Here is a 13,885-nt window from a genome sequence, read left to right as displayed (position 1 = left end):
CTGAGAGGAGCTGGCTGCAGCTGGAGGAGGAAGGGATGGAGCCAGGAGCCACGTTGGCATGGAGGGTGACACATCTCTGCTGCACCATGGGGTGGGATGGGACACTGGCAGCCCAGACAAGGGTTTCATCGCCTTAAATGTCTTTGAACCAATGAAGCCGGATTCCGTTAAAAAGACAGACAACCCATCCTGTGAACTACAGAGTTTGTGGACAGATTTATATAGGATTCATAGTGGTGTAATGCCTGCAGACTCCTTCAAGTTCCCCTAAGTTCTTAGAGGACCACTTTGCCTTTTAAATCAGAGAGTTGCAAAATTTGGTGAAGAATGGCCCTTGTGGACAAGCACAAAGTCAAGTGACAGAAATTGGACAGAATTTGTGAAGTATCCATCCCTGGGATAATGAATGGGCCATCTGCCCCCGGCCCCTGGTGGCACTGCTGGAAGGCAGCGACTGTACCATGGAGATGCCAATCCTGAACGACCTGACCACTGTGGCCCTCTGTGGCTCACAGTGCACTCGGGAGATTCACGAGAAGGTTTTAAATGAAGCTGTTGGAGCCATGATGTACCACACCATCACCGTCACCAGGGAGGACCTGGAGAAGGTCAAGGCCCTGAGAGTGATCAAGCCGATAGGCAGCGGCTAGACGATGACATCTACATTAAGTTGCCAGCAAGCTCGAGATTGCCATGTGTGACATTCTGTCAATGGCAATGGAAGAGATGGCAGATTCCACCGTCTGCCACATGCTCAATCTGTACCAGCAGAACACGTGGTTACACTAGGCACTGCTAGAAGGCATGCGGGTCCAGAGTGTCCAGCAAATCCGGGAGGTTCCCTGGGGAGCACCCTGCATCTGGGGGGAGATGCTAGGCCTTGTTGGCTTCCACTGCACAGGGCAAGCAGTCGCTGTTCAAGCAAGGCCTTTAGATTCAGCAATTTTTTTTAAAGTTTATTGGGGTGGCAATTGTTAGTAAAGTTACATAGGTTTCAGGTGTATAGTTCTGTAGTCAGCATCATCTTTTATGGCCCTTACTTGCAAGATCGGATAGAGAGCTCCCTGGACGTGCAGAGGGTCTAGACCCTGCAGGACTTACTGTATCAGAGCAACTGCGATCCTTGCACTGTAATCTCATCAACGAACATAACCACCGTTTCATCAACAACTTTGCCATAAAGCAAATGAGGCAACGAGCGTTCCTGGTGAACACTGCCTGGTGAGCTGGGTGACAGAAAGGCTTAGCCCGGGGTCTCAAGGAAGGCAGGATACAGGGTGTGTGTGGGACAGGGGTCAGGGGATGCGGGGGGGGGGGGGGGGGGGGGAAGGAAGACCTCCATGTGCACTAATCAGAGCCTTTCAGTTTTGCGCAGGGTCACTTGAAAGACGCACCAAATCTCATTTGTACACCCCCACATACCCTGGTATAGTGCACAAAAATCACTAGCGATGCAGGACGTCACTGCAACTGAGATCCACTGGGCAATCACAGGTTGCATTCCAGAAAGTTAAACTGTGAACAAGGGATTCTTTGTCACAACAGCTTCCTGGTTAGTAATAGATCAGCAAGCAATTCATCCAGAGCTCAATGGTGCCACATACAGATACCTGCCAGGCATGGTGGGCGTGGCCCCAGGAGTACTTTCTGCAGCTCTGGAAGGGATCATCCCCGGAGGCAGCCTGTTGACTCAAAACCTCCCCACAGCTGGCACACACTTCTCAAGCTCCCTCTCTTAACTAGCACAAAAAACACTGGCACAATTGAGAGCATCCAAAAGAGCAATAGCAGAGCTTGACAAAAGGTCATCATTCAGATAAACCTAGGACCAAGAGACAGTAAAAAAAAGAGATGAACTAAGAGGAAAGGAATCTGACGTTTTTTTAACTGATTCTGCACATATACATCACTGACATTGCAGTGTTCAAATGACAAAAGAGCTAGAAGCCGTGAGGCAGGAAAACAAGATGCCGGCTAACTATGGAAGCACTGAAAATCTAGAACTGTGATTTATTAACAACCAACTTCTGTTAACATGTGTTAAGTTTTTCATCTGTGCATCAAATCACAAAGAATAAGTAGATCTTTTTTTTTTTTTTTTTAAATCAGTCCCTTGGGAACAGCAGGTCCTCAACACCTTGCTCTAGAATGTTGCATCAAGAGCTCCAAACATCCAAACAAAAAATAATAAGAGAAAATCCCCATTTGTGACTCTAGTGCCTTCAGTCCATAGGAGCTGGTTATTTCTTTATCTAACAGGAAGATTGAATGACTACAAAACAGGAAGAAAATTGTTTGCCTGTGTTAGACAATTACAAATATAGGATTGAAGACAGTGCAGAGAAGCCCCTCATCTGAACTGCATACTTGAGCAGGCACATTGGTTTGTGAGTGCAGTGATACCCTCTGATGATACAAAAAAAGTAGTAAGTTTCACAAGCTGTTTGTACTCAAATATGTTTTCTCAGTTCAGATCCTCAGCTATTTTATGGAGTGGAGAGTCTTAAACTGAAAAGCGTTCAAGAAGAAGATTGTTGCATTTCCTTATGTCTCAGGAAATTCTTTATGGCAACTTGTCTGATTGTCTATGAACAAACCCACATTTTTAGACATTGATAAAGTCTTCTCCATGTGATATTTTATATAAGAACATTTCTGATGTGTTACTAGATGTGACTGATTTTAACAAATCCTATTAGGTTTGTATCAACTAGTTACACATTATATTCATAGTCTTTTGTGAATCATCAACTTTTTGTTTAAAAGATGGCCTATTTTGAGCCTTTGTATAGGGTACATTACTGTTTTTTGTGATAAAAACACTTTTCAAACTGTCTCAAACAGAAAAATAATGGCTATCAGAAATACATTTTGTTTTAGTGTAACTGTTACTGTACTTTTTTAATTGTAAAGGAGGACATTTAGCATTCAGAGCAATTTTCAATGAAAAGTAATAAAAAAAGGAAAGGAATGAACTCAGGATAATTATTTCAAATGATATATCAGAATAAAACACACGAGCTAAGTAAAGGCCATGCACTTTTACCCTTGGTATATTTATATAATGAAAAGACATATTTAATGTTTGTGTAATTGTTTAATTTGTTTTCAAGGAAGAGACAAAGAGATAGTCAGCTGTTAGTGGATGTATTCTATGTTCTAGCACCTTCCTCATGCTTCTAGTACTTCCCATTTAATCATCATGAAACTAAGAGGAAACCATATAAGCCCTTCTTTTACAGATGAGGTTCACATGGTTTGAGCTTGCCCCCAGTTTCAATTCCATTTTATCCAGAGGCAGAATGTCACTACAAACCCTGGTCTTTCTGGTTTGAAATTTGATGTTCCTCCCACTTTACTATGCTGACATCTTAAGTTTTCAAGCCTCATTATGTTTTATGTTACCTCATTTTATTCTCATGATAATAAAATTGACTCTAAAATATTGACTGAAAATAAATGAATATCCTCATTTTAAAGGCAAGGTAATGAAAACCACAATAAACAAACTGACTTACCCTATTTATAATTTGAGATGGAGGTGATAGTTTTGGATCCAAGTTTCAAATACCAGGTGAATGCTTTTACCCTATCATATCATACTTCTAATGGCACCGGGATGGAACACAAGATATTTATAAGGAAGGAATTTAGTCAGAGCCTAAGCTATATACATATTCAGACTTTATGCGTATCCAGGATTGTTTGAGCAATGTTGCCTCCAGTGTCATTTATCAGAAGGCTTCTTGTACCTGATAGGACTGACCCTGGTGAGATTGTCTCTGGCTGTAAGGTGAGCCCTGGACTAAGACCATGTAAATTTTCAAAATAGTGGCCTCCTACTTTTCTCAGGCAGGATTATGGACAAGTTCAGGGAACAAGTTAAGCATGGGGAATCCAATGTGGGAATGAGGGGGGGACTACATGTGAGGGCAGAGGATTGCACTATTACTCAATTATGTCCTGACCAAAATCCCCTCCTCCCAGAATTTATAGAAGGTCAAAGGGACAAAAACATATTAAAGCATAAGCTAAATAGAAAAAGTAACATTACTAGAGGCACTGCAGGCATTGTGGAGTGTAAAGCCCCACTGTGTTTTGTGGCCTAATAACAGAAGTTAACTCAGCTTATGAGAAGGTATTCCCTCAGACTTTATTTAGCACTGTAACTTATAGAGCAGGACCAAGAAGTAGAGCTCATGTGGATAAAGTACAGAAAAAACATTCATCTTACCAAGGGTGAGAACAGGATCACATGGTGAGAGCCCTGGGAATGGAGGTCAGCTCAGCAAGATTTGTTTGTTTGTTTTTTACCTTTATATTTTAGCTGTAGGGCTTTTCAGGTAAAATCTAACATCTGCAGATATCGTGGTGGACATTTTAACAATACTGTTAGTCAAGTGGTACTACTATTTATTGAGTGTTTAATGTATGTCAGAAACAGATCCTATGTTTCCATATATTATCTCATTTCATTCTCATATAAACTGTGTCAGGCATGATTTTTTTGTTTTTTGTTTTACAGATGAAAAAAAACGGAGGCATAAAGAGATTAAATAAGTAGTCAAAAATCAAAAAACTCTTAGATGGTAGACCCAGGTTTACACCCACACAGTTTCTCTAGAGGCCACGTGCTTGACCACTGTGTGTTACTCCTTCCCCAGTAAGATGCTTTATCAGAGATTAATTTTTTTAAATATAGTCCACTAAAAAGAAACAAAGCTTATTAATAAAACAAGTTAGTAGATACACAAATATTGAAAGATAGCTAAAAAAAATTGTGAATTTTGAACAGGTATGAAAATGACTATTTTAAAATTACACTTACTAGTTTTAGATATCTTGTGATACTTTTAGTGAAGCAAAAGAAAAGAATTATTCCAGCTGTATAAGTCAAAACTATAATTTGAACTTTGGTTTATTTAATGAAATTCTATTTTAAAAACTAGTACTTCTCACATGTTTCCCAAAGTCTAACTTTAAATCCGGTAGCCACTGTATCATTCATTCATTCACTCTATTAATAATCATTTAGCAAAACCTACTAAAATCTTTAACTCTCTGTTGATTGCCTGGTATGGAAAAGGTAAAAAGTCATAGACCCTGACTTCAACTAGTTTACAATTTAATGAGAAAATGAAAAAAATATGTTAAATGCCATGACACCGAAGGAATAAACTTCTGAAAGAGTGGTGAGAATTCAAGGTCACCTCTGCTGAGAAGGATGGGGGATTTTCTTCAGAGAAGCAGCAGCTAAGCTGAGAGATCCTGGTCTATTGCAAGCCTAGGACAAGTATTCCACATGGAAGGAATAATGATGAGATTTGACCTTCGTGTTCCGCATGAACAGACTTACATTTAGTCAGAATGTTAAGAAAAATCTTGATCCTCTCTGAAACATTTTCAGAAGTATTCTTTATTTTCAGACTTCCGAATTTCCTTCTTAAACTGTTCTTTGACCAGGTTTCATACAACATACTTTGCTATACTTTTTTCTCTTTGTTATTAGGCTTACTAATGAATTCTGTTGCTCACTTCAGTTGCATCAAATTATAACTGATTCTATCTGAACTGATGTTATTGACAAATGTAGTCTATGGACACTTGGGCGTAAGCTGTATGACTACTCTACATAGTCATATCTCTCAACTTTTGCTTAAGCTTAATGATTAAAACAGAGTACCCAGTTATACAAATGTTTCCATTTTATTGTTCTTTGCACAGTGGTCAAAGTAACCATGGCAAAGAATTGTCATACCATCCTATAAACTGTTTCTACTATCCCTTTGCTGCACACACATTTCTCTTAAAGTTTACTGATCGCTAAGGTTCTCCTGACATTTGAAACAGCATCTTGCTTGATTTCTCTTCATTGTATTAATTTTCAATCTCATAAGCTGAATCACATTTTTTTTTTTTTAAAGATTTTATTGGGGAAGGGGAACAGGACTTTATTGGGGTACAGTGTGTACTTCCAGGACTTTTTTTTTTTTCCAAGTCAAGTTGTTGTCCTTTCAGTCATAGTTGTGGAAGGCACAGCTCAGCTCCAGGTCCAGTTGCCATTGCTAGTTGCAGGGGGCGCAGCCCACCATCCCTTGCCGAAGTCGAACCGGCAACCTTGTGGTTGAGAGGATGCGCTCCAACCAACTGAGCCATCCGGGAGGCAGCTCAGCTCAAGGTGCCATGTTCAATCTTAGTTGCAGGGAGCCAAGCCCACCATCCCTTGGGGGATTCAAGGAGTTGAACTGGCAACCTTGTGGTTGAGAGCCCACTGGCCCATGTGGGAATCGAACCAGCAGCCTTCGGAGTTAGGAGCACGGAGCTCCAATCGCCTGAGCCACCGGGCTGGCCCAAGCTGACTTACATTTTAAAGTCCTCTTTAGACTCTGTTAGAGCCTTCCTGTCTTTTACAATTTTTGTCTCACTTTCCCATTTTGTGTGATTTCAAAGCTCATTACATTTATTTAAGAACTGATGTAAAGAGAAAAGGATTCATGGACTAAGGGCTACTCTGACTCCCACACGCTTCAAGAGATTTTTGCAGGTCAAAAGATGGAGGCCATCAGCTGGGATGCTGAGTTAAAGCCTAAGTGGGAGAGCAAAGAAAGAGTAAGTAAAGCAGTAGCACCTATGTACCCCTTCTCTAATCTTCTCACACCTAAGTCAAACCTAAACATGAAAGCAGACATGTGTACTCTCTTGGGTCTGTCACATATTTCAAGCCCATATTTCCAAGCCTAATAATTTGGTTTTTAGCTCTCAGAACTCCCTTCCACTTACATCACAAGGAAGGTGAACGTTTTTGTTATTCTATCTGACAATATGGTCCTATTGAATACTTCCTTCAGTAAGCTCTCTAAAACACTTTTTTGGGAAATGTCGACAGTGCATCATAAAAGGTTAACCAGTATTTACATAAATTTAGAAAATACAGAACACTATATCCCCTTGAGTATTCACTGTATATATAATCATATTAAAGGATGAGAAAAATTCTAGACTAATGATATCTGTTCAGCAGATTTTAAGTCAATATTTGCAAAATATATTTGATTAAGGAACCTTTCTGATGTGGTGGTACAACTACTACCTTCTTGTGCAAAGACATTTAGAAAACAGTATCCAAGTGAATCACTATGTTCCTCTTGGGTCCAACTCACTGAGATTTATTATCTTTCACCAATTACAGGTAGAATATGGATAGTTAAATATTCATTGACAAATGATCCTAAGGAGAAGCTGACTTTCCACAACCATTTCTTTTGACACCCTGAAACCTGTCCCTTGGCGCAACTCTGACATCAACTGGGACTCTTGTGAACAGCTTCTTTGCACATCGAAAGTATTGCATTCCGAGTTCCTGCCTGCCTTCTTCAGTTCCCTACCCCAGGAGTTTTGGTGAAGTCTGGTAGGACATTAGCCTTAAATATAGGTCACTCTGAAAGTGCTGAGGTAGAGGGCCTGGGAGGGGGCATTAACCTTTGAGTAGCAACTCTCAGCCAATAAGGTGAAAAATGAATGCCCCAGATTCACCACCTTTGGATAATCCTGACGTGAAGTCTGCACAATGCCTCAGAGTCCTCAGGGGGATTAAGTTCAATTGTCCATAGTGGTAGCTAGCTCAGTAACTTACACTTTATAAGGTTTATTCCCATTCCTTTCTTGCTTTCATTTCTACTTCCTGAGATCATCTTCCAAATAACATGAATATTTTTTTCAGGATCTTCTTTTAGGGAAAATCAAATTAAGACAAACTTTTTTCTTTTCCAAATGGCAAAAAAGGAAAGAGTTAAGTTAACAGTTGGAAGGATATGTATCCCTGGTTCCCTGATTCCCACCTGTTCATGTTATATTTTGAGCTGATTCTTTTCTATGGGCTAAAGTTATTTATTTACTTATTTAAATTATATTTATTGGGGTGACAATGGTTAGTAAAATTACATAGGTTTCAAGTGTACAATTCTATAATACATCATTTACAGATATATCACATTGTGTATTCACCACCCAGAGTCAGTTCTAACTTCCATCACGGTATATTTGACCCCCTTTGACCTGTTCTACCATCCGCCCTCCCCCTTACCCTCCGGTAACCACTAAATTGTTGTCTGTGTCTATAAGGTTTTTTTGTTTCTTTATTTGTTTGTCTTGTTCTTTTGTTGCCTTCAGTTTTATATCCCACATATGCATAAAGACATGGTTCTTTACTTTTTCTGTCTGACTTACTTCACTTAGCATAATAATCTGAGGTCCATCCATGTTGTCCCAAATGGCAATATTTAATATTTTCTTATGGCAGAGTAGTATTCCATTGTGTATATATACCATATCTTCTTTATCCAATCATCTATTGAAGGACACTTTGTTTGTTTCCATGTCTTGGCCACCATAAATAATGCTGCAATAAACACTGGAGTACATATATCTTTACAGATAAATGTTTTCAGATTTTTTTGGTATATACCCAAGAGAGGGATTGCTGAATCATATGGTAGTTTTATTCTTTATATTTTGAGGAACCTCCACACTGCCTTCCATAGCGGCTGCACCAATCTACATTCCTACCAACAGTGTATGAGAGTTTCTTTTTTTCCACAGCCTCTCTAACACTTGTTATTATTTGTCTTGTTAGGCTTAAAATAAGGGGATATAATCTGATGGCCTCTTAGCCCTGCCATTGTATCCTAAATCTTATCACTGAGCTTCTGCTTTGTTCTTAAAGGCATTTCCAACTTATAAAACAATAATAACAATACCAGTTATTATAAAGCAATTTTGGCAAATACTGTACAATACGCTTAAAAATGATTGCATTCTCACAACTACCTATGTAGATATTGTTTTCTTCATTTTAGAGGTACAAAAAACCCTGAGAACCAAGAAAGTTAAATAATTTGCAGAGGATTATATTATTGGTAATCAGAGCAGGATTGGAACTTATGTCTGTGTGACTCTGTGGTCCAAGCTCAAAGTCAGTGTGCTGTACTACTTAAACTCCGTGTCTAAGAACTGGCTAGCTGTGATTTTCACTTGGAGATACAGCTGTAAAATGAAGATAATGCTATTACTTTCCTCATAGTGCCATAGGCAGTATCAAATAACTTAATGTATGTGAATATAAACCAATGCCTTACTGTCTCTATAAAAATGTTTACTATATTATCATCATTATTATTACTGTTATTACCAGAATTTGATAGGGTCTATCTCCTTTTCTTAGAGTCCTTGCAACCTCTGGCAGATGAGGAAAGAGTGCCAGTACATGAAACTGTTTTAAGAGCTAAGGCTAGCAGTTCCATACGTAAGTTCTACCTTCATTCCAATGTCCAGTATCCAGTCACATGATCCAATCTAACTGCAAGAGAAATTGGGGAAAAGTATAGCTGTGTGCCTAGGAGGAAAAAAGAAATTAAGTAAAGTGGTTGTATTGCAATATCTCATATGTTATCATCATCATTACAAATTTCATTTAAATTTTGCATAAAAAATATGCTAAATTTAAAAAATTAAATTACATCTTTTAAAAAAACATAAATTACATCCCACCCCAAATATATCCAGAAGCTCCCTATATTTTATCACAGCTCCATCACAAATCTTCTAGTTCAAGCCATTATTTCTCTCCCTGATTTCTGTAATAACTCTAACTGGTTTCTCTCCTCCATTCTTGCCATTCTAAAAATGCATTATTTTCCAGTCAAAATGATGGAGTAGGTAAATGTTGTGCTTGCCTCCTGTTATGATTACATCAAAATTACAACTAAACTACAGAACAATCATCATTGAGAATCACCTGAGGTCTAGCTGAACTGAAACCCTACAATTAAGGACATACAGAAGAAGCTACCTCAAGGCTGGTAGAAGGAGCAGAGATGCTGAACCAGCTGTTCCCACACCCACATGTGACCATTAAAAATTGGCAGGGATATCTCAACTGTGAGGTCCCCACCTTGGAGGAATGAGGGGCCCCAGACCTACACCAGGCTTCCCAGCCCAGTGTTCCACTGCCAGGGAGAGAAATCCCCATCCCCAAAATTTTTGGCTGTAAACACCAGCAGAGATTGTAGCTGGCTGAAATGGAGTTCTCCTTCAGTCTCAGGTGCTCCTCTTAAAGGGCCCACACACAGACTTACTTACTGATGGACTCACTCTGAGCTCCAGTGCTAGGACAGCAGCTGGAAAAGCACCAGGGACATACTGGGAGAAATTGAAGTGTCTGGCTTCAGGGTGAGGGCTGGAGAGGCAGTTTTCACCTGGACAGAAGAGCTCATGGAAGTCATGCTTTCTTTGCTGAGCCCTACCTGCTCCCAGCATACAAATGCAGGTAGCTGCCATATCTGAGTCTCCATCAACCTGGCTAACACCATTCATTCACACTGCCCTAGTGATTCCCTGAAACCCCACCCCAGCCAACTTTCAGACCCACCCAAGCTGCTTCCAGTGGCTTTTCCATACCAACAACCTGTCTTGGCCCATGCTATAAACTTTCCTAAAATTTCTCAAAGGTTCACAAAACCCAATAAGCAGCATCTGGCTTCAATGTGTCCTACATCTGCTCAGCAGCCCCAAGCCCAGCCCTAGCAACAGCTGGCCTCAGTTCATGACTTGGTCTCTAGAGGCACCTTCAAGCCCAGGGAGGGTGGTAGCCATCTGCAGATTGCTTTGTGGCTCATTACAGTTGACCCAGGCTGAAGCTGGCCTGTGGTGGGGACCCTCCCAAGTTGTCTCAGGACTGGCATGCCCAGTAGCCACCTTTGGAGTGAGCAGGAGCATCACCCGGCCACCTGTGAGGATGACATACTGAAGGAAGACTGGGAAGATACCAGAGCCCTGCTAAAACAAGTCCTGCTCTATAGGGTCAGTCCTTGCACAACAGCTCTTCCATGGTAGTCACAGCCAGTCCTTACAACCAGTGGTGCAAGGGTCAGTCCTGTCCACTCATGTGCAAACAGCAACCAAGGTTAAACTAAAACATGAGGGCAAACACAACCCACACAATTCAGGTGAAAAGGGACATGGCACCACTAGGCCTCACATGGCATCTACTATGTAGGGCTACTCTACTACGAGTAGGAGACATATGTGCCTACCTAATACTTAGAAACAAACACAGGGAGGTAGCCAAAATAGGGAGACAAAGAAACATGTCCCAACTAAAAGAACAGAACAAAGCTCCAGAAAGGGAACTAAACAAAATGGAGACAAGCAAACTACCAGGCACAGAGTTCAAAACACTAGTTGTAAGGATGCTCAGTTATCTCAGTGAGAACTTCAACAAAGAGATAGGACATGTGAAAGTGGAAATAGAAAGCATTAAAAGAACCAGTTAGAAATAAAGAATACAGTAACTGAAATGAAGAATACATTAGAAAGAATCAACAGTAGAATAAATGAAACAGAGGATCGATTCAGTGATTTAGAGGAGAAGGTAGCAGAAGACACCCAATCAGAACAAGAAAAAGAAAAAAAGAATCCAAAACAATGGGGATAGTTTATGCAGTCTCTGGGACAATATCAAGTGTATCAACATTTGCATTATAGGGGTACCAGAAGGAGAAGAGAGAGAGTAAGGAATTGAGAACTGATTTGAAGAAATCATGACAGAAACTTCTCTAACCTGGTGTAGGAAATAGACATATAAACCCAAGAAACGCAGAGAGTTCCAAACAAGATGAACCCAAAGAAGCCCACACCAAGACACATCATAATTAAAATGCCAAAGGTTAATGACAAAAAGCTAATCTGAAAAGCAGCAAGAGAAAAGCAGTTAGTTACCTACAAGGGGGCTCTCATAAGATTGTCAACTGATTTCTCAACAGAAACTTTACATGTCAGAAGGAATTGACAGGAAATATACAAAGTGATGAGCAGCAAGGACCTACAAACAAGATTAGTCTACCCAAGAAAGCTATCATTTAGAATTGAAGGATGGATAAACATCTACCCAAACAAGAAAAATCTAAAGGAGTTTATCACCATCAAACCAGTATTACAAGGAATCTTAGACTTCTTTAAGATGAAAAAAGGAAAAAAAATGAAAAATGTGAATAATGCAATACAATAATTATATATCTATCAACAATTATTTTAATATAAATGGATTAAATGCTCCAATGAAAAGACATAGGGTGGCTGAATGGATAAGAAAACAAAACCCTTACATATGCTACCTACAAGAGACTCACTTCAGATCAAAAGATCCACACAGACTGAAAGTAAAGGGATGAGAAAAGATATTTCATGAAAATGAAAACAAACAAAAAGAAAAGCTGGGATAGCAATAGACTTTACAACAAAGGCTATAACAATCGACAATGAAGGATCCAGTAATCCCACTTCTGGGTATTTGTCTGCAGAAACCCAAAACGCTATTTCTAGGGGGACAATGAACATATGGATGTTCATTGCAGCATTGTTTACAATAGCCAAGATGTGGTGGCAGCCTGGGTGTCTGTCCATGGAAAAATGGATGAAGAGGAGGTGGTACATATATACAATGGAATATTGCTCAGCCCAGGGAATGTGTTCTTGCCTTCTATGGCGTCATGGGTTTTATTGTTCTGAGTGGAGTATATCAGATAAAGAAAGACAAGTGCAATGTGATTTTGCTTATTTATGTAATTTAGAGAGCAAAATAAACAATCAAAACAGAAACAAACTCATAGATACAGAGAACATTTTGATGGTTGCCCAATGGAAAGGGGATTGGGAAGGTGGGTGAAAAAGGGGAAGGGATTAAGAAATACAAATTGGTTTTTGCAAGGTATTCATGGTGATATAGGGCATATTGCATAAGAAATGTAGTCAATAATATTGTAATAACCGTGTATGACATCAGACGTGTACTAGATTTATCAGGATGATAGATGAAGGGGGTTGGGAGCAAGGTGAAAAAGGTGAAAGTATTAAGAATTATAAATTGGTAGGTATAAACTACTCATGGGGATGTAAATTAAAGTATAGGGAATATAGCCAATAATATGGTAACAAGTATCTGTAGTGCCAGGTAGGTACTAGACTAGACAGAGGGATCACTTCTTATATAATGTCTAACCATTATGCTGTACACCTGAAATTAATATTAAAAATGAATGTCCAAAAAAATAAAAATAAAAATGTGGGCGGTAATACTCAATCCTTGCCCCCAGAAAAAATAAAAAGGAAAAATAAAAATGTTTTGTCCAGTCAGAAAATACATCAGCCACATGACCAAATTATGTCTCCCCCTCCTTCAAATTCTCCAGTGGATTTCCATGACTCTTAGAATAAATGATGAATGCCTTCTTTATCTGTCCCTGTCTACATCTTTGATGTCGTCTTCTGCCACACTCCTTCGTACCTTAGGACCATAGCCTTGCTCTTTCCTCTTCTTGAAATGCTCTTCCTCTGCATCTTTATACAGATCCCTTCCTCAATTCTTTTAGGTCTGTCCCCAATATCATCTCCATAAGTAGACCTTTCAAATAATTTCACCTAAAATATGCCTTAGTTATTCTCCAACCCCTTAATCTAGTTTTTTTCATAGCACTTAAAATTCCTAGTAATATATTGTGTATTTATTTATTTACCAGAGAGCAATGATTTTCTGTAGTTCACTCTTGTATTCCTAACATTAGGACAGTCTCTGGTGTGTGGGAAGTGTTGAACACATATTTGTTAAAAGGATGAATGATTGCTTGACTCCCTGCGATAACAACCTCAGTGCTTGCCAGTCCTCATAGAGCTCATTTTCCTCTTCCAAGGATTACAGTGCTTTCTCTCTACTCCACATTTCTTTTTATTTCTTTTACTTTTTTATTTATTTCTGGTTTTATGTATTCATTTTTCATTTCTGAGGCTCTATAAACTGATGACAATTTCCATGGTACTCATAGCCCAACTCTCT

The 13,885-nt window shown here is 39.5% G+C and overlaps 1 pseudogene; it reads left to right on the top strand.

Annotated features, from left to right (window-relative positions):
- The first annotated feature begins 327 nt into the window (after positions 1–327).
- Positions 328–1,743, top strand: LOC109434566 (C-terminal-binding protein 2 pseudogene; annotated as a pseudogene).
- The last annotated feature ends 12,142 nt before the right edge of the window (positions 1,744–13,885 follow it).

This window comes from Rhinolophus sinicus, chromosome 17 (genome assembly GCF_057876585.1).
Source record: "Rhinolophus sinicus isolate RSI-liver-muscle chromosome 17, RSI-T2T, whole genome shotgun sequence".
NCBI classification, from domain to species: Eukaryota; Metazoa; Chordata; class Mammalia; order Chiroptera; family Rhinolophidae; genus Rhinolophus; species Rhinolophus sinicus.
This window is presented reverse-complemented; position numbering and strand designations above follow the sequence as displayed.